We start from the raw sequence: 22,044 nt of genomic DNA, 5'->3' as shown, positions 1-22,044 counted from the left end.
TGAATAAAGTTTATAAAGCTATTTAAAACTTCATTTAAAGGACCAGTATAAAATATAATTATTCCAGCTTCAAATAAAACATTAAAATATAAAATTATTCTTCAAATAAATATTAAATGTTTAAATTTAAAGATACTTCTGAAATTAAAATTATATATTAAAAGATATACTTCTTAAATTAAATTCTTTAATTTTACTTAGATAAATTAAAGATATCATTTCAAATGCATGTTTAGGATTTGATACTAATAGATATTGAAAATAAAAAAATAGAGATATATGTTTGTGAACCTGATTTAAAATTCTTTTCATTATTTGTGTAGTTAATACTCAATTATAAACTGTTTGTACCCTAGCTCTAGCGATATTAGATTAATAACTAGTTAATTTATACTTCCTTTAAAAGTTTAGAGTATTGGGAGATGTTATGCTCATTAACATAGGAAGTAAAATTTATAATTAAACTTTACTTATATTCTTGTTTACATAATTATTACCCTCCCTTTATGGAAATAAAATTAACTCAAGAAGTAAAATTAACTATAAATAATATCTTAATCTTATAAATATATTGAAGAGATTTCCACTCTTAACTATTACTTTAAATAAGTAAATATTTATAACTATTTTTTTACGAAAACAAATTTTGGTTTGTTTTAACTTTTTTAANTAATTTTTTTAAAAGAGAAGTAAAAGTTAAATTCTATCAATTAAATAAATATTACTAAATTAAGTAAATTTATCTAAATATAAACTAATAAATAAAGGTAAAGAGACCAACAACTTAATCTTCATATACTTTATCATATACTTCAAGTATTTAAATAAGTAAATTACACATAAAAAAATAATTTATGTGATTAAACCAAATATTGTTTCAAAAATAGTGTTCNTTTTTAATTTTATTAATTTAAATTATAATAAAGATTAAATTTAATAGTTAAAAAATATATTTCTTAGACACTATTCTAAATTTACATACTTTTTAATGAATTTATTATTACATAGTTTCTTAATATATGATGATGTTTTTAAAATTTTAATAGATTTAATAAGTATTATAACTATAATAATATTTATTGTATTTTCAGGCATTATTTTATTAAGTGGAAGAGCTGGAAAAATTTTAGATACTACAGCTAAACTTACAGGTATTGCTACAGGTGGAACAATATTGTATAATAACTGAGTTAAAGGAAGTGGTTCTGGATCAGGTTCTGATGATAATAATAAGGATGATGATAAAAAAGATGATAAAAAAGATGATAAAAAAGATGATAAAAAAGATGATAAAAGTAATAAATCTAATAAAAAAAATTAAAAATTTAATTATTAATAAGAATTACAAAGAAGCTTGGATTTTTCCAATTTTTATATCCAAATTTGGAGGATTAGAAGATACTGGTAATAATAATTTAAATATTATTTATGGAGTATTTTTATTAAGTTTTATAGGTTTAATATGTTTTATTAATGTCTTAGGTTTTATGAGTGCATATATTTTTATTCAGAAAAATGATTATGAAACTAAATATCCTAAGTTTAAAAAAATTATTAATTATTATAAAAATACTAGTTTAGTTTATGCTATTCTAGAAGCATTATTATGTTTTACTTGTCTATTTATTTTAACTTTATTTTCCTTTTTACATATAATTTCAGTTAACAATTAAATAAATTAGAAAATATTAAAATTTATTAACCCTTGACTTGATTATAATTAAATGGTATAACCTTACTTTTGCGTAAGTAAAATTATCAGTTCAACTCTGATTTACCAATAATTAAATATATTCTTTAAAGAGTCTACTCTTAATTTAAAAAATATTATAAATTTAAATATTTATTTTTTAATTTTCAGTTCAACTTTTAATAAACAATATATAATAAAAAAATATATTTTTTTAATTAAATGATTAAAGATGTTTCTGTATTTAAATTATGAAAAGGATGTGTTAAATTATAAATAGTAAATGGAAGGTATTCATTACTAATCAATGTTTTATCAAAATTTATTTTAATTTTTATTTTTATGTTTTTAGTGGTTATAGAAAAATCTTTAAAAGATTTAAAAAATCTAATTCCAACATTTTTAACAATGCTTTTATTATTATAAATTTCTTCTACTTATGATAATGATATTGAATCTCTAGATAGAGCAGCAAATACACTTTTATTAATGCGATAACCATAAATATCTATGTATTCATAACCATATTCTTTAATACCAAGGAATATAGCTTTATTTATTACTTGTCCGTTTAATTCATCTTTCATTTGTCCTAAATCATTACCTATTTCAAAATCAGGTAATCTATCTTTAATAAATATACTATCAGTATCACTAATAACAATCATAATTCATTTTATATTTGATCAATTCTAGCATAAGAAGTTACAGCTGCTGCAATTGATACATTGCTTTTTACTACTTCTTGAAAACTTTCAAAATTATAATTTTTATCTGAGAAATTGATATTAAGTTTTTTTAAAATATCAACATTAATGTTTTTAGAAATAAGATGTGTTGAATAATTATCATTAACTTCAATTATTGTTTTAACAATTCTTGTGGTAATATAATTAATTATATTATTATTATGAACATTAACAGTTTCAATTAATTCTTGTTTTCTACCAAAAATTCCATATAATTGATTTAATTACATTTTAGCTATAAATTTAGATACATCATCTTTAAGTAGACTTGCTGTTTTCTTTTTATTATAAAAAATGTTCTACATAATCAGAAAATAAATCAATTTTACTAAATTCATAACCTTTAATTAATTTAATTTTATAACCATATTTTACTACTGTTTTTAATTCTTCTGAAATATTAATACCTATTCATTTACCTTTAGGGTATATAGTTTTTCCTTTATTTTTAAATGGTAATAATGGAATTTTTATATTTTCAGGACATTCTATTTCAGCTAAACAAAAAACCAAAGAAATCATTTAAATCAATAATTGTAAAATCTTTATGATATTTAATTAATTCGTAAGGCATCGGTTTACACATTACAAAAGGATATAATGAATTAAGATCATAATAATGTAAGTTAAATCCAACAGCTTTATAATAATCAGTAGCTCCACCGTAATAACCATTTCTGATAAATTTATCTTGCAATCCTTTAATAATAGGAATTTCAATATTTTTTTTAAGAAACTTTTTTCTAAATATTTTTAATGATAAACTAGAAGTAGATAAAATAATAGTAATTTCAATAACATACTCTATATTATACTTCTATTGAAGTTTATATACAGCTTTAAATAAATAAATAGAATCTTGTAAAGAATATAGTTTAAATTCTTCTAATAAATATTTATCTTTAAACAAATCAATATTATTATATTTTAAATTATATTTAGAAAATTTCCCATCTATTTTTAAAGATTTACATAATTTATCTAATGAAACAGGAAAAATTCTATAACTATTTTTTCAAATTATTTTAAATTTATGTTCTTTATAAATACCTTGTAATTCAATAAAGATAAATTTATTTTTATCATCTATTATAGAGTTAACTTGTTCAGGATTTTCACAATAATTTAATAAAGCTTTATATAAAAAATATCCATCAAAAGAACCTAAATTATGAATAAAAATAGATTGAAAATAATTATTGCGTTCTATTATAAAATGAAAAAAATTTTTTCATAAATTATTAACAGCTTTATTACTATTTTTAAGAAATAAATCACTATCTATTAAAAATTTTTTTCTTTCTTCAATCATATAATATTAATAAAGTAGTTGAAATAGCAATAGCTACTTTACTTTTTTTAAATAAAATATATTGTTTCAATATCCATAGTAGAGATATACAGCAAGACATTTAAAAGAGGGGCTCTTGAAGAATTTACATAATTTGAAGTTTTATTAATTCAGAATTGTAGTTTTAATTAAGTTAAATTATTACTTTTTCTCAAAATTTTAGTGCTAGAGAGGTATTTTTAATTAGGTAACCTCTTTTTATTGAAAAATTTAAATTACTTTTAATTAAACATTATTAGTATTTTAGCTTAATAATATTTTTATTATGCGTTTTGGCTTCATCATTTTTTAAGAGTTTATCTCTTACTTTACACTTAACACCTTTGTATAAACAATAATTTTATTTTTTAACTTTAACTACATTATTATAATTTTGTATTTTCTATTCTTTCTCTCACTATTATTTTCTATTATTTTTAAAATAATATGTAATTGTGATTTATTTCTATTTTTTATTGATAATTTTAAAGATTTCTTTAATTTATTTGCTTTTTCAAAGTTTAATGGTTATTTTCCAGATCCAGATTCTGGTGGTTTAATTTCTATTATTTCTGATGTATGAGAACTAGAATTAAATCAAAATATTGTAATTCCAGTTAATGATGGATCAGAAATTGGTTTAAATGCAAATATTATTATTAATAATAATAATAATTCTCAAGATATTTCAATTAATTTACAATTTAATAGCGATAATGATAATGATAATGATATTATTAATTTAATAAATATTGATCATATTGAGATCATTAGAAATATTATTGTCCTTCATAATATTGTTATAACATTTTTGAATGAATTGAATGTTTCTATTCAAGATATTCAACCATACATTAATTTTGCTACCTTAAATTATAGTACATTAAGTGACAGATTTCTAATTAATTCATATGACGTTATATTAGGAAATAGTGAAGACGGATTAGCTATTTATAATATAATTAGAAATGGATTATTATATTCAGCTAGTTTTACTGAAAGAGACAACTCTTTACTATTAATTTCTATTATATTAGAAGGTATTAGATTGGATGCTATTAATAATTTATCCGATATTTTACCTATAATATTAGATTATATGAATTCTTCAAATTTTATATTTATCTTAATAAGTTAAATTTATTTGAATTATCTGCTTTATTTCATTTAATAATTTTATCTTTAATATTAATTAATCTTTTTAATATATTTTTTGCACTTTTTGCTAATGAAATTATTAATTTTTTAATTTAGATAAAAAATATCCTAAATTATCAATGTTATTTAAATTAAGATTGAAATTTCAAAGATATTATTTATATTTAAATATGATATTTATGTTTTTTATATGTATTATTGCAATTTCTATAAATATTTTTGTTTTATATTAAATTTAACATTAAAAATTAAAACTTGTTATTCATCATAAATTGTGTAATTGTATTCTTTTCTTAATTTATTAAGGCTATTAGAAGAATATTTATTAAATATTCTAAATTAGGTTAACTACATCTAATCCTTTAACTAATAGAGGAATAGTAGCTTGAGATTAACTCCACGTGGTGCTACCGGATTCGACTGAAATCTATTTTTAAAGAGTTAACTTTATTGGATTTACTAATCTATTTTTGTTCTTATAATTTATATAAAAAAGTTCGGGCACTGTCGGATTCGAACCGACGACTTTTTTTAGAAGTACTCGTTTTCAAGACGAGCGCCATAAACCAGACTCGACCAAATGCCCTTAATATTATATTACTACTTATTAATTTTTTTTACCTACTTTTTTATGAGCTGCTCTTACAGCCGCTGCTACGCAACATTGTTATACCTGGCTAGAAAGAGAGTTTTCTTTTGTAGTATTACTACTTTTGCTTAGTGCTTAGCGGAATAAAATGGCTGCTGTAACACTTACACAAACCAGTAACAGGTGCTTTTACCTTAGCCAAAGAAAGATGCTTATATTAAAAAAAAGGTTAATTTTCTTAAGCTAGTACTACTGTATTATTTTTTTTTTACAAAGCTGTACAACTACTTTTTTCCTTATTATACAAAAATAATTAATATGCTGTAAAGAATACTTATTAATAATTAAATTTGTTACACAACTTAATTGAGAATATAAAACTTATTAAATTAAGACCTAAGGGGATTGAACCCTTATAATATCCATTATGAGCGAACTGCATTAACCATTATGCTAAAGTCTTAAAAAAAATCGTAACAATTTATAATTATATTCTTTTAATATATATAATTTTTTAGAAGAATTTACTAATTTTTTCTTGCTTTTCTTACCTAGCTTTTTTTTTAATTTTAGGGCGCGCAGCTGCGCAGCCGGATAAATTAGTCTCTCCTTTTAGTATTAATGTTTAGGTGAAAACATTGCGAACCTTTATATAATTAATATTATAAAGTATCAAATAAACATTTATAATAAAAAAAATTTATTTTTCTGCGGCAGCTTCCAAAGGAATCGTGTCCTTTGAAAAGTAAGCATGGTATCTAGAAAGATTACAATTACACACACACACAAAAAAGGGTGCGTAGCTAGAAGAAAGGCTATAAAAATTATATTATAATAAAGTATATATAATTGTTTTATTTGATTATTAAAAATTATATTTTATAATTTCAGTATTAATATTTTTAAATTACTATTCTACCTTTTTACTATTATTCTAGATTTTATAATTAGGGTTAATTATTTTATTTTTATATTTTTGTTTTCATTAGTGTAAATCTATAGCGTCTTTTAAGTATGAACATACTAATAATGTAAGTACAAAACTTTGGATGAAAGAAACTGCTATTTCTAGTCCTATTAAACCTAAAAAAATTGTAAATGGAATAATAGTTAAAATAGCAACTATTATACTACTTGAAAATAATTTATATAAAAATGTTGATAAAATTTTTAATAGTGTGTGTCCGGCTGTTAGATTAGCAAATAATCGAACTCCTAAAGATATAGCTCTAGCAAAGTAACTTACTAATTCTATTAACACTATTAAAGGTACTAAAGCTAAAGGTGTACCTGAAGGTATAAAATAAGAGAAAAATTTTAATTTGTGTATATATAAAGATAAAATTGTTACTCCCATAAATATAGTTACAGAAAAACCTAAAGTTACAATTGCACTAGCATTAACAGCAAAAGAATATGGAACATTAGATATTAGGTTTCCTATTAATACGTATCAAAATATAGCATAAATGAAAGGTAAATATATTTCATTTAATGAACCTATTTGATCCCTTACCATTGTACCTAAACTTTGAAAAGAAGATTCAAAGGCTATAGACCATTTAGATGGTATTAACTTAGAGTCGTTATTTCCATATATGTGAACACCTAAAATTACTAATAAAGTAAATAATGTATATAAACCTAAATTAGTTAAACTTAAGTTAAAAAATCCTAAAATAGGAGCGTTAAAACCTATTAAACTATTAACCTCAAATTGACTAAGAGGTGATAAAATAAATGATGATGAAAACATTAATATTTGATATATTACTCATTGTCTAATCTTTATATTTGTTTTTATTATAAACTTATAATTTATTAATTTATAGTAAATAAACCTTATTATTTAAAATAGAATAAATTTTTGATAAGAAGCTCCTTGCTTTATTATACTTTACAAATGCCTCATCCTTAGCCAAAGAAGAATGCTACAGCACTACAAACTTATATTTTTATACAGCAAAGCAGCCGGAACCCAGTAAAACAAAAGTCTAATTAAATACAAATATTATTTACTATTCTTATAATTAGTATTATTAAATTAATAAGAAATCTTTCTAAACTATAAATTATATAAATTGAAGTTGAGGCTTATTAAAATTTATTAAAGAGATAGTTTTTTTTTTTAAGTAAAGCTAATACCTAGATTTTAAATAAATTTGTAAGATAAATAAATATTTCTGATAAGAAACAACTGTAAGAGCAGCGCTTTTTAAATAGAACTATAATTTTAGTTATTAACTAAAGTCTTTATTAGACTTAGAAATTATAATAGTAGCAAACATGGCTAATAATAAAATAATACTTAAAGTAATTAGTAATATAGCTCCATAAGTATATAAATTATGACCTAAAACTTCTATTTGTTGAAAGATTGTAATTAATAAATCTGAAGATGAAGGATAATAAATATTATCCACAATAGAATTTATTAAATTAATTTTAATTATATAATGATTTGAAAACAATCCATTTAAATAAGTAATTTTATCTAAAAAAATAGATAATACTGGTACATTATTAAAATTAAATTTGATTACAGAAAAAATTATAAATATAAATAAAGAACCTACAGCTAATGCTAAAGGTAAAGTTTTAGTATATTGACTACCTGTTTCTAAAATATCAGATAATTTTATATTTATCATCATAATTACAAATAAAAATAGAACAGCTATTGCTCCTACATAAACAATTATATATGAAATACCTATAAAATTAATACCTATTAAAATTAGATAACCTGCAGATAAAACAAAAGTACCAATTAAGAAAAGTACTGATATTACTGGATTTTTAGAAGTGATCGAAAAAATACTTGATAATAATGTTGAAAAAGCTAATATATTTATTAAAAAAGTTGTCATTGTATATAAAGAAATGATATTTTAGCTTACTGATCCTACCAGAAAAAAAGTATAGACATAGCACTTTTCTTACATTATCTTCACTTGCTGAGAACCCGGAGCGCTTTTCTTGTAACACGCACTAAATTAAAAAAGCGGAGCAATGTACTTTACAAGGCTGCGGATAAATTGCCGCAGAAGAATACTCCTATTACTCTTACATAGATAAGGCACACCTTAAAAAAAGTGAATAGCTTCTTATGGCCTAGTAAACTGCTGCTTTAATTTTATTTAGCTGCTAAGAAAGTGACGCAGCAAAGTTAGGCTGCGCATAAGTGATAGATATGAAGCTGTAAGAAATTAAGTGGGATTTATGTGCTTGCTTCTTTATTTAAAAAGCGCAGCTCTTACGGAGAAAATTTAATTTTTCTGCTGCTGCGGTTCCCTTTGTAAATGTTACAAAAGAAGGAACAAGCGCTTCCTTCGTGGGAGTACGGAGTTGTTGTTAAAAAATAACAATTTAAGCTCATAGACTACCTTAAATATTTAATTTATATAATATATAAAAATGTTCATAGTTTTTCATAAATATAACTGGAAATAAGTAAGATAGTAGGTTTAACCAAGAATAAATTACCTTTTTTTATAATTTTTAAGTTTTTATATAAGGTATAATTTTTAAGCTTCAAATCTTACAAAAAAAAAAGGGAGCGCTTTCTTCTGCCTTTTTGTGTAACAAATACTCCGCCAGGCGGAGCCTTCCTGCTTTTGTTTTTAAGTATGTGGAGCGCAAGTAATATTGTTATTTTGCAAAATTTTAAAACCGCCAACTAAATATAATTTTTTTATTATTACTTAAATAAAAATATTTATAAAAGTTATAAGGTTCATAATAGTAAGTGTTTTATAAATTTATTAATTTTTTTTAAGTTTTTTAATTTTTGTTTTTTGTTTTAGGTATACTTTGCTGCGCAGCAAAGCAGCACCTTCAATTTATTTGAACGTTAGCTAAGCTAAGATAAGATACAGCATACTTACAAAATTTTTAATTTGTATTATTAAAAATCAGGTAATTTATACCTGATTATAACAATATGAGCAGTCTAGGAATCGAACCTAGTATGGTTATAAACCAATTCTTTTACAGAGAACCACCATTACCAATCGGATCACCTGCCCTTTTATAAAGTTTAAACATAAAATAATTTTAATTATTTTTTTTAGGAATATTATAAATATCACTAGTGTAAGTAATGTTAGTAGAGTAAGTAGTAATACTTTTCTTCTTAGTTGTTATATAAATATATATTCTGTTTAGCAATAATAGAAAAGTCTACAAAGCGTAGATAAATAGTAAAAAAATATTTTTATTTTTTTTACTAATATCGTGGTAGGCGCGACTCGAACACGCTAACTCTCCCACCCAAAAGGAGTAACCATCCAGTTGGTATTCTACCACTAAAAATTAAAGGATAATAATTAAAACAAAAAACAATTCTTTCTTAACATTTTAACATTAAAAAAAAAACTACTGCTGTGCAGCAAAAGTTATAATCTACGGATAGAAGATACAACATTAAAAAAGTAGTCACTAGCCTAAATTTAAACTTGTTTAATATTCTTTTAATTATTCTCTAGCTTTAAACTAATAGTGCTTTGCTATACTTAGGATTAGAAATATGAATTAAAAAAAAAAATATAAAAATATGTAAATCTGCATACCTTTTTACTATTCCATAGCATACTGCTTTTTTGTTTACCTTTATTAAAAACTTAAACAAGAAGTAATTAACTATTGTATTCATGACTGTATTTCTTTATATCAAATATTACTTAAATTTAATAAATTAATATTTGAAAACTTTAATATTAATATTAAGAATTATCCTACAATTCCATCACTTACTTTTGCTAATTTTAGAAGTAATTATTTAAAGAAAATCAAATAGCTCAAATATCTGGTAAAATACATAATGATATTAGAAAAAGTTATACAGGTGGAAAAACAGAAATGTATATTCCATTTAATCAACAAGATAAAATTCTATTTTATATTGATGTTAATTCATTATATCCTTATATTATGAAAAGTTGTTATTTTCCAATAGGTAACCCAACTTATTTTGAAGGTGAAATAAGCTTAATAAATAAAGATGCTTTTGGAATATTTTATTGTGAAATTAAATCACCTGATTATTTAGAACATCCTATTATTAAAAGTCATGTTAAAACTAAAGCTTGAACAAGAACAATTAGTCCACTAGGTAATTGATTTTATTAAATATGTTCTCCTGAAATAGATAATGCAATAAAATATGGTTATTAATTTAAAATTATTATAAGTTATACTTTTGAAAAAAGTAAAATATTCTCAAGTTTTATAGATAAATTATATAATTTAAGATTAAATTATTATAAATCTGATCCAATGAATTACATAGCTAAATTATTCATGAATAGTTTATATGGTAGATTTGGTATGAATGATAATTTTAATGAAATTAGAATTGTTGATAAAGATTTTTTAGATAAATTAACTTTAGATAAAAATATTATAATTAAAGATATATTAAATTTAGATGAACCCAAATAACCTTTATTTTTAAAGCGCAGCAGTAGCTATTCTTTTTTTAAGTTGAGCGCTACACCATGAATAAATTTTCTTATGCTTGTTTCTTTCTACGGCCTAAATACTGCAACCATTAAAGCATTATTAAGTAACAGCCTGCTTTGCTACGCAGCCAAGTGTAGATAAAAGCCAAGGTCAGTATGTTTTTATATATATTTTTATATATAATAAGGGTTTAATTATTATTTTTATTATTAATGTTATCTGTATTAGATAATGAGATAGCTCCTGATCCTATTTCTAAAACAAATCCTATTGTTAATACAATAAAAAAAATTATAGCAACAGAGAAACCAAAAGTACTTACTTGATATAAAGTAACACCTATAGGCATTAATAAAAGAATTTCAAGATCAAAAACTAGGAATAATAAACCTACTATGTAAAAATGAACTTGAAATGTAGATCTAGTTTGCCCTTCTATAGCATTAAATCCACACTCATATTGAGAAACTTTTGCTTCATCAGGTTTATGAGAGGCTAATAAAAAATTTAATAGTAATAAAACAAGAGCTAATATAGGAACAAAGATAAATAAAAAAAGTAAATTATTCATTAATGATTAAATAAAGATATAGATAATAATTGTGTTATATTTAAGATTAAAGTAGGTTTAAAAATAAAAAATAATATTGCTAAAGTTAAAGTAGATATTAAAAAACTATGGAAATTACTTAATATTTCATCATTATTATTAGTATTTATATTGGTATTAATATTATTATTAGATTCATCATTTATAAAAAATGTTTTTATTATTTTTAAATAATATGAAGCACTTATTACACTTAAGAATATAGCAATAAATGCTAAAAAATAATACCCACCTTTTATTGCGGAATATAAAACATATTGTTTTGAAAAAAATCCTATTAATGGAGGTATACCTGCCATAGAAAATAAACAAATACTGAAACTTAAGCTAATTAAAGGATTTAAGTAAAATTGACCTTTAAATTCAGAAATATATCTTATATCTTTAATATTATTATTTAATTTATTTTTATTAATAGATTTATTAATTAGATAGCTAAATGCTATAACAATTAAAAAAATATTTAAATTAGTTATTATGTATTGTATAATATAAAATATAAATGAATCTATAGATTGTTTTGTATGAATTGCTAATGCTAATAAAATAAATCCAATATGGCTTATTGTACTATAAGCTAATAGTCTTTTTATTCTATTTTGTGCTAAACCTACAACACTTCCAATAATTAATGAAAATAATGAAGTAATAAGCAATAAATATTTAATTACTTCCTCAATATTAAATTTGAATGCATTTAATTTAGAAAATAAAGTTAATTGATCTATTATATCAATATGTAAATATAAGTCTAATAATAATATTAAAATAGATATTTTTGGTATTATAGTTAATCAAATAGTAACTATAGTTGGTGTTTCGTCATTAACATCAGGAGATCAATTGTGAAATGGAGCTGCTGAGATTTTAATTAAAAAACCAACAAAAATAAATATTATTCCTAAAAATATAGATCCACTTAATTCTTTAGAAAAGAAAGGAAAAATAAATTCTATAAAATTATTATTGGTTTCTATATAATATATAGATAATAAACTATAAATTGATTCAAAATTTGTTAATCCAGTATAAGCATAAACTAAACCTGCACCAAATAAAATTAAACAAGATGCTAAACCACCTAATAAAAAATATTTTAATCCTGCAGATGTAGATGATTCTGAATCTCTATATAATGTAGATAAAACATATAAAGAAAAAGATTGAAGCTCAATACTTAAATACATTGATATTAAATCAGAACAAGATATTAATAATGATGCACCTAATGAACTAAATAAAACAATTATTGAATAGTTTATAGAATAACTTACAAATTTATTATTATTAAGAATTGAATAAATATTTTTATTATTAGAAGAAGAATTTAGTGAACCCTCTGAAGAATTTATATTTTTATTATTATAGTAATTATCTAATAAAATACTATTTACTAAAGAATATAAATAAGATTTTTCTAATGCAAGTGTAGAGCCTTCATTGAAGAAGTTCTGATTATTATTAGATGTTGATTTTATAGGATTAACTACTTCTATAATTAATTCTTCTTGTTTAGGTCAAGAAATTAATATTATTGATCCTATTATTAATAAAAAACTTTCCAATATTTGAGAAATTGTTGTTATATTGAATAATCCACTATATATCCCTATTCCTGCTATAGTTTCTAACTTAAATACACTATTATAAGCTAAAATTCCAGAAAATAGTAAGATTATAGCTGATATTCTATGATAAAAATCTTCTGATAATTTATCATTTATTAAAGCCTTGCAAATAATTAAAATTATAATTGAAATAGAAAGCATTAACGAAAACAAATCATCCTTTTAAAATATTGACTATATATATAAATATAAAAAATATATTTTTTTCCTGAAACAAAAACTTTCTAAGATATATTACAATATACAACAATTTATTAATTTTGCTACACAGCCATATATAATTTTAATATTTTTCTTTGTGTGCAGAGCCGGAGCGTTTCTCCGCAAGAAGCGGAGTGATCTTTTATACGGACCAACAGCTGCTACCTAGCTGCAGCAAGAAATATTTTTATTACTTTAGAATGAAGTAATACTTATATCTACTGATAATGTAGAAAGTTTATAAATAACTATAGAAAATTTTTTTCCGATTAATATTTTTATAAAATAGTTTTTTAAATATAAAAAAAAATTTTCTTTAAAAGAGGTAGAATTAGTTTAATGGTAAAATAACGTCTTGTGGCGACGATGTTCAGAGTTCAAGTCTCTGATTTTACCCGATACATTATATTGTTAACTTTATTAAGCAAGGATTATTCAAATCTTAATTTTAATAGTTTTTCCTTGCAAAAAAGTGTACAAGAAAAGTTCTTCAATTAAAAGGACAAATTAGCCCTAAAAATAACAATTATTATAAAGATTAAATTTAATAAAAAAAATTAAAAAATTGAATTATTAAAATAATAAAGTATGGTTCGACTTCTCATATATATTATTATTGCTTTTTATAATACTAATTTAAAATATTAATTAGTTTAATCGTTAAATATGTAACCCTCAAATTATATATTATATATTACTTGAGATTAAGATATTATAGATAATATCTATGATATATTAGACGTATGTAATCATAAATTGTTTACTACGATTTTAAGCAGTAGATTTAATTATTATTTAATCAAAATTTTGTTAGAGCTAGGGAACAAACTGCACCTAAAATGGTAGAAAATTGATCCTTTACAATAAAAATTTTTAAATACATTACTAGATTAATCTATTATCAAAATCTTAATAAAAATTTTGTTCCAAGTATTAGAAATATTAAGTTTTATGAAGCCTTAATTACTTTCATTATTATTTTTAGATTAATTCTAATTTGAGAAAGTATAAGTATTACTTACTTTAGTTTTTTAGGTTCTAATAACTTTTCTCATAAATTGCATTTAGATAGAATTAATTAGGATAATCAAGATTTATATAAAATTAGAAAAGAAAGATCTGAATTAATTAAAACTATTCTGCGGAGCAAAAAAAAATATTTTTTAGTTTTTTAAATTAAATAAAAAAATAATTGTTCAAATAACGGTTCTAATAATCTTTATATTTTAATATTCATCATATTATAAAATTTAAAAAATATTAATCCTTTATTCTAGAAAATAGAAATTTATATTTTTAGCTTTTTCTTTATTACCTTATATAAATATATGCGTTTTTTTAGCTTTTCCTTTTTAAATATTAAAATATTAATAGTTAATTATTTTTTAAGTAATTTTATTTCCTAATAAAGCTGAATAAAGTAAAAATAGGTATTTATCAGGGAATATAAAGATCTGCAGGTTCCGTAGGAAGGAGCGAAAGATAAATATTAGGGTTAATAAATTTTCATTTTTTTAGTTGAAATTTATTTATTATTATTAATTATTATTAATTATTATTATGAGTATAATAATAAGAATGCTACCATTAATGCAAATAAACCAGTTGCTTCTGCTAAGGCGAAACCTAAGATTGCATAAGTAAATAATTGCCCTCTAATTTGTGGGTTTCTTGCTGTAGAAGATATTAAAGAAGAAAAAATTACTCCAATTCCAACTCCAGCTCCTATTAATCCAGAACAAGCTATACCTGCTCCTATGTATTTTGCTGCTGCTAACATAAAATTTATAGTAATACTTAGAATAGCGTCTAACAATAAATCTATATTATATATATTTTTAATTTTTTAAAGTATTAAATATAATCTTTATAATAAGATAAATTAATAAATTAAAAATAACGCTATTTTTGAAACAATAATTTGATTATTCACATAATTTTTTTATGTGTGTGTAAACTACTACGTACATTATACTTATTTTAAGATTTTCCTTTCCAACACTACTTACTAGTATAAAATGTGCAGAATCAAATGACGTAGTATATGAAGATTAAGTTGTTGGTCTCTTTACCTTTATTTATTAGTTTATATTTAGATAAATTTACTTAATTTAGTAATATTTATTTAATTGATAGAATTTATTATAGCCGAAAAAAGGAATTGAACCTTCTTTTTACCGTCATGAATGGTATGTTTTTACCGTTTAAACTATTTCAGCAAAAAATATTTTTAATTAATCTCTGCTGCTTCTAAGAACCGCTTTAAAAAAAGTAGGATACAATTCTGCAAAGCGCTAAGCGCTTAAAAAAAGCGAAACAATACTTCATAAACTTTGCAGCTAAGTTTTGTTGCACTAAAATAATTTTGATAGTAGTAAACTGCTGATTTCCCATCCATTTTCCAGGAGGGACCTCCGTAGGGAGAACTGCAGCTTAATATTTTTAAATTAACCCCTAACTATTGGTATTTTTAGCTTTAGCTATTACTCTAGCTAATTAATAGTAAAATCTTAAGTTAAAAAAATTATAAAGGGTTTTTAAAAAGAGTTAGATTTGATTTTTATTATCTATAGGACGAGTTATGTAAAATAAACAACTATTTATAATATAATTATATAACAGCCGCTTACTAACTGAATTTTCTAAACAATTAATAAGTTAGGATATAGGATTTAAATTTAAATAACTTTTTATTTTTTTTAAAACAAACTAAAGTGCTAGATACATAATATTTTATTTATGATAATTTTCTTACTTCTGCGAAGCCGAAGCTGAAGCGCTCCCTTCTTTTTTAAAAAGGGAACCGCAGCGGTTTTTTTTGTGTGTAAGTGCTTCCGAAGCGCTAACTATTTCTTACACGAACCATTATTGTAAAATAGCAAGAAAAAAAAAAGTTAAAATTTTCTTATTAAAATTTCCATAAAATCAATTTTGTAAAATATATCCAATAATTAACCTTGAACCTTTCCTTAATTATAATTTATATTTTTTTTTAATATATTTAATTAATTTCAGTTTTAGATATCTTAACTCTCTTTTAAAACTACTTATAATAATTAAAAATAATTACCTTCAGCTTGTAATACAAACAGGAAGCGATTTTTTTTATAGCAATTTTATTTAATACGAATAAAGAGACTTGAACTCTTACAATTTTTTTAATCATGAGTTCCTAAAACTCACCCGTCTACCAATTTCGGCATATTCGTTTATAATAAAACTGAAGCGCAGCATTTTTTAAGCACACCCTTTATTTTTAATAGCTCCAAGCTAAAGGTAAAGATACACAAGCGCTGTGTAGACGAGCGTAATATTAAGCTGAAAAAAACTTAAAAACAGTTACTGCAAAGCGATTATTCATACCCTTTTTTGTTATACAAAAGCTGCATAATTTCTTGGCTTTACTCCTTCGATTCTAAGCTAGAAGCATTTGTAAACTACAGCTTCAGAAAAGCATCCACAGCAGAAGAGAAATAAGCACACAAATAAAGATTATAATTATTATATTTAAATAAAAAAATATTTAATATAAAAGAAAAAGAAGTAAATAATAAATAAGGTGCCTGTGCATATTGCTACTCTTACCGCTGCTTCGCAAAAAGAAAGCAGCGCTTATTTTATAAGCGCCTGGTTCCCTTTAAAAAAAGAAAGAAGCGTTAGCGTTTTGTTTGTTTGAGAAATTAATAATAGTTGTTTAATTATAATTAAACTAACTATAAGCCATAGTTAATTTACTTTTTATAAGAGGTAGAGTAATCGAAACTCTGTCTTCAAAGTGTAAATTTGACGCTAAAACCACTCAGCTAACCCCTTTTTTTAAGTCGCGCTCCTTCGGCTTCTGTGATACTGCAACAGTAAATATTTATTGAAAAATAATATTATGAGGGTTTAAATATTTATTATTTTCCAGCAGCACCTTCCAGTACAGCTACCTTGCTATGACTTTTGAGATGTTACTCAAGTGGGTTAAAAGTAACTAATTAGTTAAACAAAGATGTTTTTTAAGATTTAAAATACTAAAACTACTACTTCCTTTCCTAATGCGGAGCTAGTCTCTATAAAACAAAAGATCTGCACTACGCAGGAGGGAAGTAACATATCCACTTCCTACGTAAATACGTATTTTTTTGAAAGTTAGGATTTTTACTTCCTGCTGCTCCGAACGGAGCAAAGCAAAGAATAGACCTTAAAAAAGTATAAAAATTTTTTTAATATAAATTATTTAAGGTATCTTTGAATAATTATAATTATGCGACATTTTCCCCCTACCCGAATTCCTTCCCAGTGACAGACAGTTAGTTCATCACGAATGCAATCTTCACCGTTGCGCTAGTGATCAACGATTACTCGAAATTCCTTCTTCATGTCGCCGAATTTCAGGCGACAATTCGTCTAAAAATAATTTAATAATATTAACTTTCTTTAATGATTAGCTATTCCTTAAGACCTCTAAATTTTAAAATAAAAAATAATTTTTAATCATTAAAATTTAATGGAAAAAAATTACAAAGGTCTGGTTTTTGCATCACTTTGTAAAAGTTCTTGTGGCACGTCTATAGCCCAGTTCATGAGGGCCATAACGACTTGTCTTAGCCCCAAATGAAAATATTTAAAATTCATTAATTGTAAAGTATAAATTTACAACAGGGATTTCGTCCGTTAGTGGAGTTAACCTTACTTCTCAAAACACGGACTGACGACAGCCATGCAACACCTGTAAACGAGTTATTTAATTAAAAATAACTACTCATATTTCATTATAAAAAAAAATATTACAATATTCAATTATTGTTATTTAAAAAAGCAAAGCCTCCTTTTCATAGCAATTCAAAAAAATTGACAATAAAATTTTCTAAATAAGATATGGCTATACAAGAACTGGTAAGATTTTACGCGTACTCTCGTATTAAATAACATGCTTCACTTCGTTTGCTTCGAGACCGACTAATTTTTTTGGTTTCAGTTTTGCAACCGTACTCTCAAGGCGGAATGGTTATCGCGTTAACATCGGTACTAGTTATTAAAACTAACAATCCACCATTCATCGTTGACAGTGAGAGGTATCTGGGTCTCTAATCCTATTTCCTATTCTCACCTTCGTTTCTCAGCGTCGATCAATATTAGATAAAAAGCTTTCACCATTAGTATTCCACTTAGTATCTAAGGATTTTATCCCTCCACTAAATATTATTCGGCTTATCCTCAATATGATTCTATCTTATATTCATTTTATTTTTAATATCAAATTTAATTGAAATAGCTATTATAAAAATAAAATTTTTAAGCTGCCTACAAACCCTTTACGCCTGGTTAATGTGACTAACGTTTGCGTTTCTGGCATTACCGAGTCTTCTGGCACCAGTTTTGGACAACACTTAATAATAAGGTAACATCATTTTTTTCCCTTATATATTCACATTTCACCGTAATAACGAAAAATGTGATTTCAGTTAGCTAGTTCACTCTTTCGAGCATTGACTAATATTCTTGACTGCTGGTAGTGTACACTACTAGGGACATTTCATTCCCCATGTGGCCATTTGATCCGTCAAACATGGCTTCTGATCGTTGGCTTGGTAGGCTTTTACTCTACCAACTACCTATTAAACAGAATAGATCGAATCTTATAGCAGAAAATTTCCTTTTTTTAATAAATAGCTTATTTATCTTTACTTTCCTATAATTTTTATATAATTAAAAAAGCTTAATTTTATTAAAGTTTGTTAAGCCTTAATAAAGCATTAATAAATCATATAAAATTAAAGTATCTTAATTTTAAGAAATAAATTATCTCCTATCTAAGAAGACTATAAGGTATCTAATCTATATTACTCACCTTTACACCTTATTTTTTATAAGTTTAAAATTATTTAATATTAAATAATTAACTTATTATAAACAATGATTTGCATGTCTTAAAACTACTGAAAAACGTTCAATCAGAACCAAAATTAAATTCTTCTATATAATTAAACAATCATATTTTTAAATTAAATTGTTATATTTTATATGTTTAATACAATATTTATTATCTCTTTTAATAATTATATTTTTTTTTATATATTTATTGTAAATTAATAATAATAAAATTTAATACTATCTTGCTTTTGCTTTGAACTACTAATTTTATTTTCTAATAAATTTGTACTTTCATTAGTATAAAATCTCTTTTCTAAATAAAAATTATTTAATGTGAAGGTCCTTATACCTTAACACACCAAAAAAAGTAAAACTTGTTAAAATTTATTTATTCTTATTCCTTCTATCAATGTATTGTTAAACACATAAAAAAATCTTTCATTAATTAGGTAAGTATTAAATTAAACAGAGCTTACACTTTAACAACTAACAAATTAAAAAATTTTACTTTAACTGATTAGATAATGCTTTTCTTAATAATAAACAGGTTTAAGGGTTTAAATTTATTATTTTTTTAATTTAAAAGTTAAAAATTTGTTTGCTTCGCCTCCGCTGCAGAAAATTGTGAAGGGTTGGATTTATAATTTATAAATAGAGCAAAAATTAAAATAACTGTGATTTTTATAAATTCGTTAATACTATCATTAAATATGAATGAACTGAATAATAGAGAAAGTAAAAATAAAAATCCTATAGTAATATAAAGAGCATATGTAGTAATTACACCTGAATCTAACTTAGCTATATTTTTAGCTGTATTTACAATTGAATTACTTAATCCATAAGGTCCTACTAGTTCTATTACTCCTCTATCTATTTGTTTAGATATTGCATATCCTAATTTAAATCCATTATTAATTATATAATAATTATAAATTATATCAAAGTAATATTTACTATTAAATATATTATATAATTTTCTTCCTATTAATGTTTTAGTTATATTATTTATTAATTCAGGTTTTTTAATATATAAAATTAAAGCAGATACTATTCCTAATAAACTTAATAAAGAGGGTAATAATTTAGTAAAAATATTAAGAGAGAATTCAGCTTCAACTAAAGTGATATTATTAGGATGAATAAATAAAGAGTTACCGAAGAAATCAGAACCAATTCCTACAAACATATCCGAAAAACAATATCCAAAAAATATACTAAACAATGATAAAAATAATAATGGTACTATTACAGCTAAGCCTGATTCATGTACACCTAGATAAGATTGTTTATTACCATTAGGATTAGTTAGGAAAACTAAGCTAAGTAATCTGAAACTATAAAAAGCTGTAATTCCCGCAGTAATAGAACCTAAAATGAAAGCATACATATGAGTAAAATTATAATTACCATAAGCTAATTCAATTATTAAATCTTTACTGTAAAATCCAGATAAAAAAGGAGTAGCTAATAATGATAATGTACCAACTAACATAACTGAATAAGTAAATGGTAAAAATTTTATTAATCCTCCCATTTTTCTGACGTCTTGTTGATCAGAAAATGAATGGATAACAGCACCTGCTGCTAAGAATAATAAAGCTTTAAAGAAAGCATGATTTACTGTATGAAATAAAGCTACATTATATTGACTTAGTCCTATAGCCATAACCATATAACCTAGCTGACTTATAGTTGAAAAAGCAATGATTCGTTTTAGATCATTTTGTACCAATCCTGAAGTAGCAGCAAAGAATGCAGTAGAAGCTCCTACTATTGTAATTACCATTAGTGTAGTTGGGCTATATTCTAATATAGGACTACATCTTAATAGTAAATAGATTCCAGCAGTAACTAGCGTAGCAGCATGCAATAAAGCAGATACTGGAGTAGGAGCCTCCATACTTCCAGGTAACCAACTATGTAATGGAATTTGAGCTGATTTAGCACAAGCTCCTCCAAATAAAAGTAAAGCTATTATAGTGATTGCCGTTTCATTCATATAAGGTGCTAATGAGAATACAGAAGAATAATTTAAAGTTCCAAATAAAGCAAAAATAGCAAAGAAACCTATACTCATTAACATATCACCTTGTCTATTCATTGTAAAGGCTAAAATTGCAGCTTTGTTAGCTTGAATTCTTGTAAAGTAAAAATTAATAAGAAGATATGAAACTACTCCTATTGCTTCCCAACCTACAAACATTACTAAAAAATTAGCACCTGTTATTAATACTAACATTCCAAATGTAAAGGCTGAAAGATAAGAAAAGAATCTTTGAATGTGAGGATCTGAAGATAAATAATAAATACTATAAATGTGAATTGCAGTTGAACAATATAAAACAGCCATACCTAACATAACTGTTAATTGATCAAAATAAAATACTCAAGATATAGTCATAAATTCTGAATCTATTCAACTTCCTAAGTTAATTTCTACAGGTGAACCGCATAAACATACTTGATAGAAAGCAATACTCATAAATAGAGATGAGATTCCTAAACAAATACAGGAAATAAATTGTGATCCAGTAATTCCTAGTTTTCTACCTAAAAACCCAGATCCTATAGAACCTAATAAAGGTAATACTAATATTGATAAATACATTATTTTTAGTTTCTTATTGAGATTGTCCCTCTTAAACGATAGAATGCAACAAGAATACTTAAACCAATTACAGATTCAGCACCTGCAATAGAAATGATATATAAACTAAAGGTCTGTCCTACATTATCATCAAATCCAAAGGAACTGATTAAAACT

The 22,044-nt window shown here is 23.4% G+C and overlaps 5 non-coding genes across 5 annotated transcripts; all 5 read right to left on the bottom strand.

Moving 5' to 3' along the window:
- Window positions 1-5,425: 5,425 nt before the first annotated feature.
- E1B28_013829 lies at window positions 5,426-5,513 on the bottom strand. Its single transcript has one exon. It is a non-coding gene; the product is annotated as a tRNA-Ser (tRNA).
- Window positions 5,514-5,906: 393 nt separating this feature from the next.
- On the bottom strand, window positions 5,907-5,979 carry E1B28_013828. The gene has a single exon. It is a non-coding gene; the product is annotated as a tRNA-Met (tRNA).
- A 3,481-nt stretch (window positions 5,980-9,460) lies between these two features.
- E1B28_013827 lies at window positions 9,461-9,544 on the bottom strand. Its single transcript has one exon. It is a non-coding gene; the product is annotated as a tRNA-Tyr (tRNA).
- Window positions 9,545-15,564: 6,020 nt separating this feature from the next.
- E1B28_013826 lies at window positions 15,565-15,637 on the bottom strand. Its single transcript has one exon. It is a non-coding gene; the product is annotated as a tRNA-Met (tRNA).
- A 1,522-nt stretch (window positions 15,638-17,159) lies between these two features.
- E1B28_013825 lies at window positions 17,160-17,231 on the bottom strand. The gene has a single exon. It is a non-coding gene; the product is annotated as a tRNA-Val (tRNA).
- Between the last annotated feature and the right edge of the window lie 4,813 nt (window positions 17,232-22,044).

This window comes from Marasmius oreades, mitochondrion (genome assembly GCF_018924745.1).
Source record: "Marasmius oreades isolate 03SP1 mitochondrion, complete sequence, whole genome shotgun sequence".
Lineage (NCBI taxonomy): Eukaryota > Fungi > Basidiomycota > Agaricomycetes > Agaricales > Marasmiaceae > Marasmius > Marasmius oreades.
This window is presented reverse-complemented; position numbering and strand designations above follow the sequence as displayed.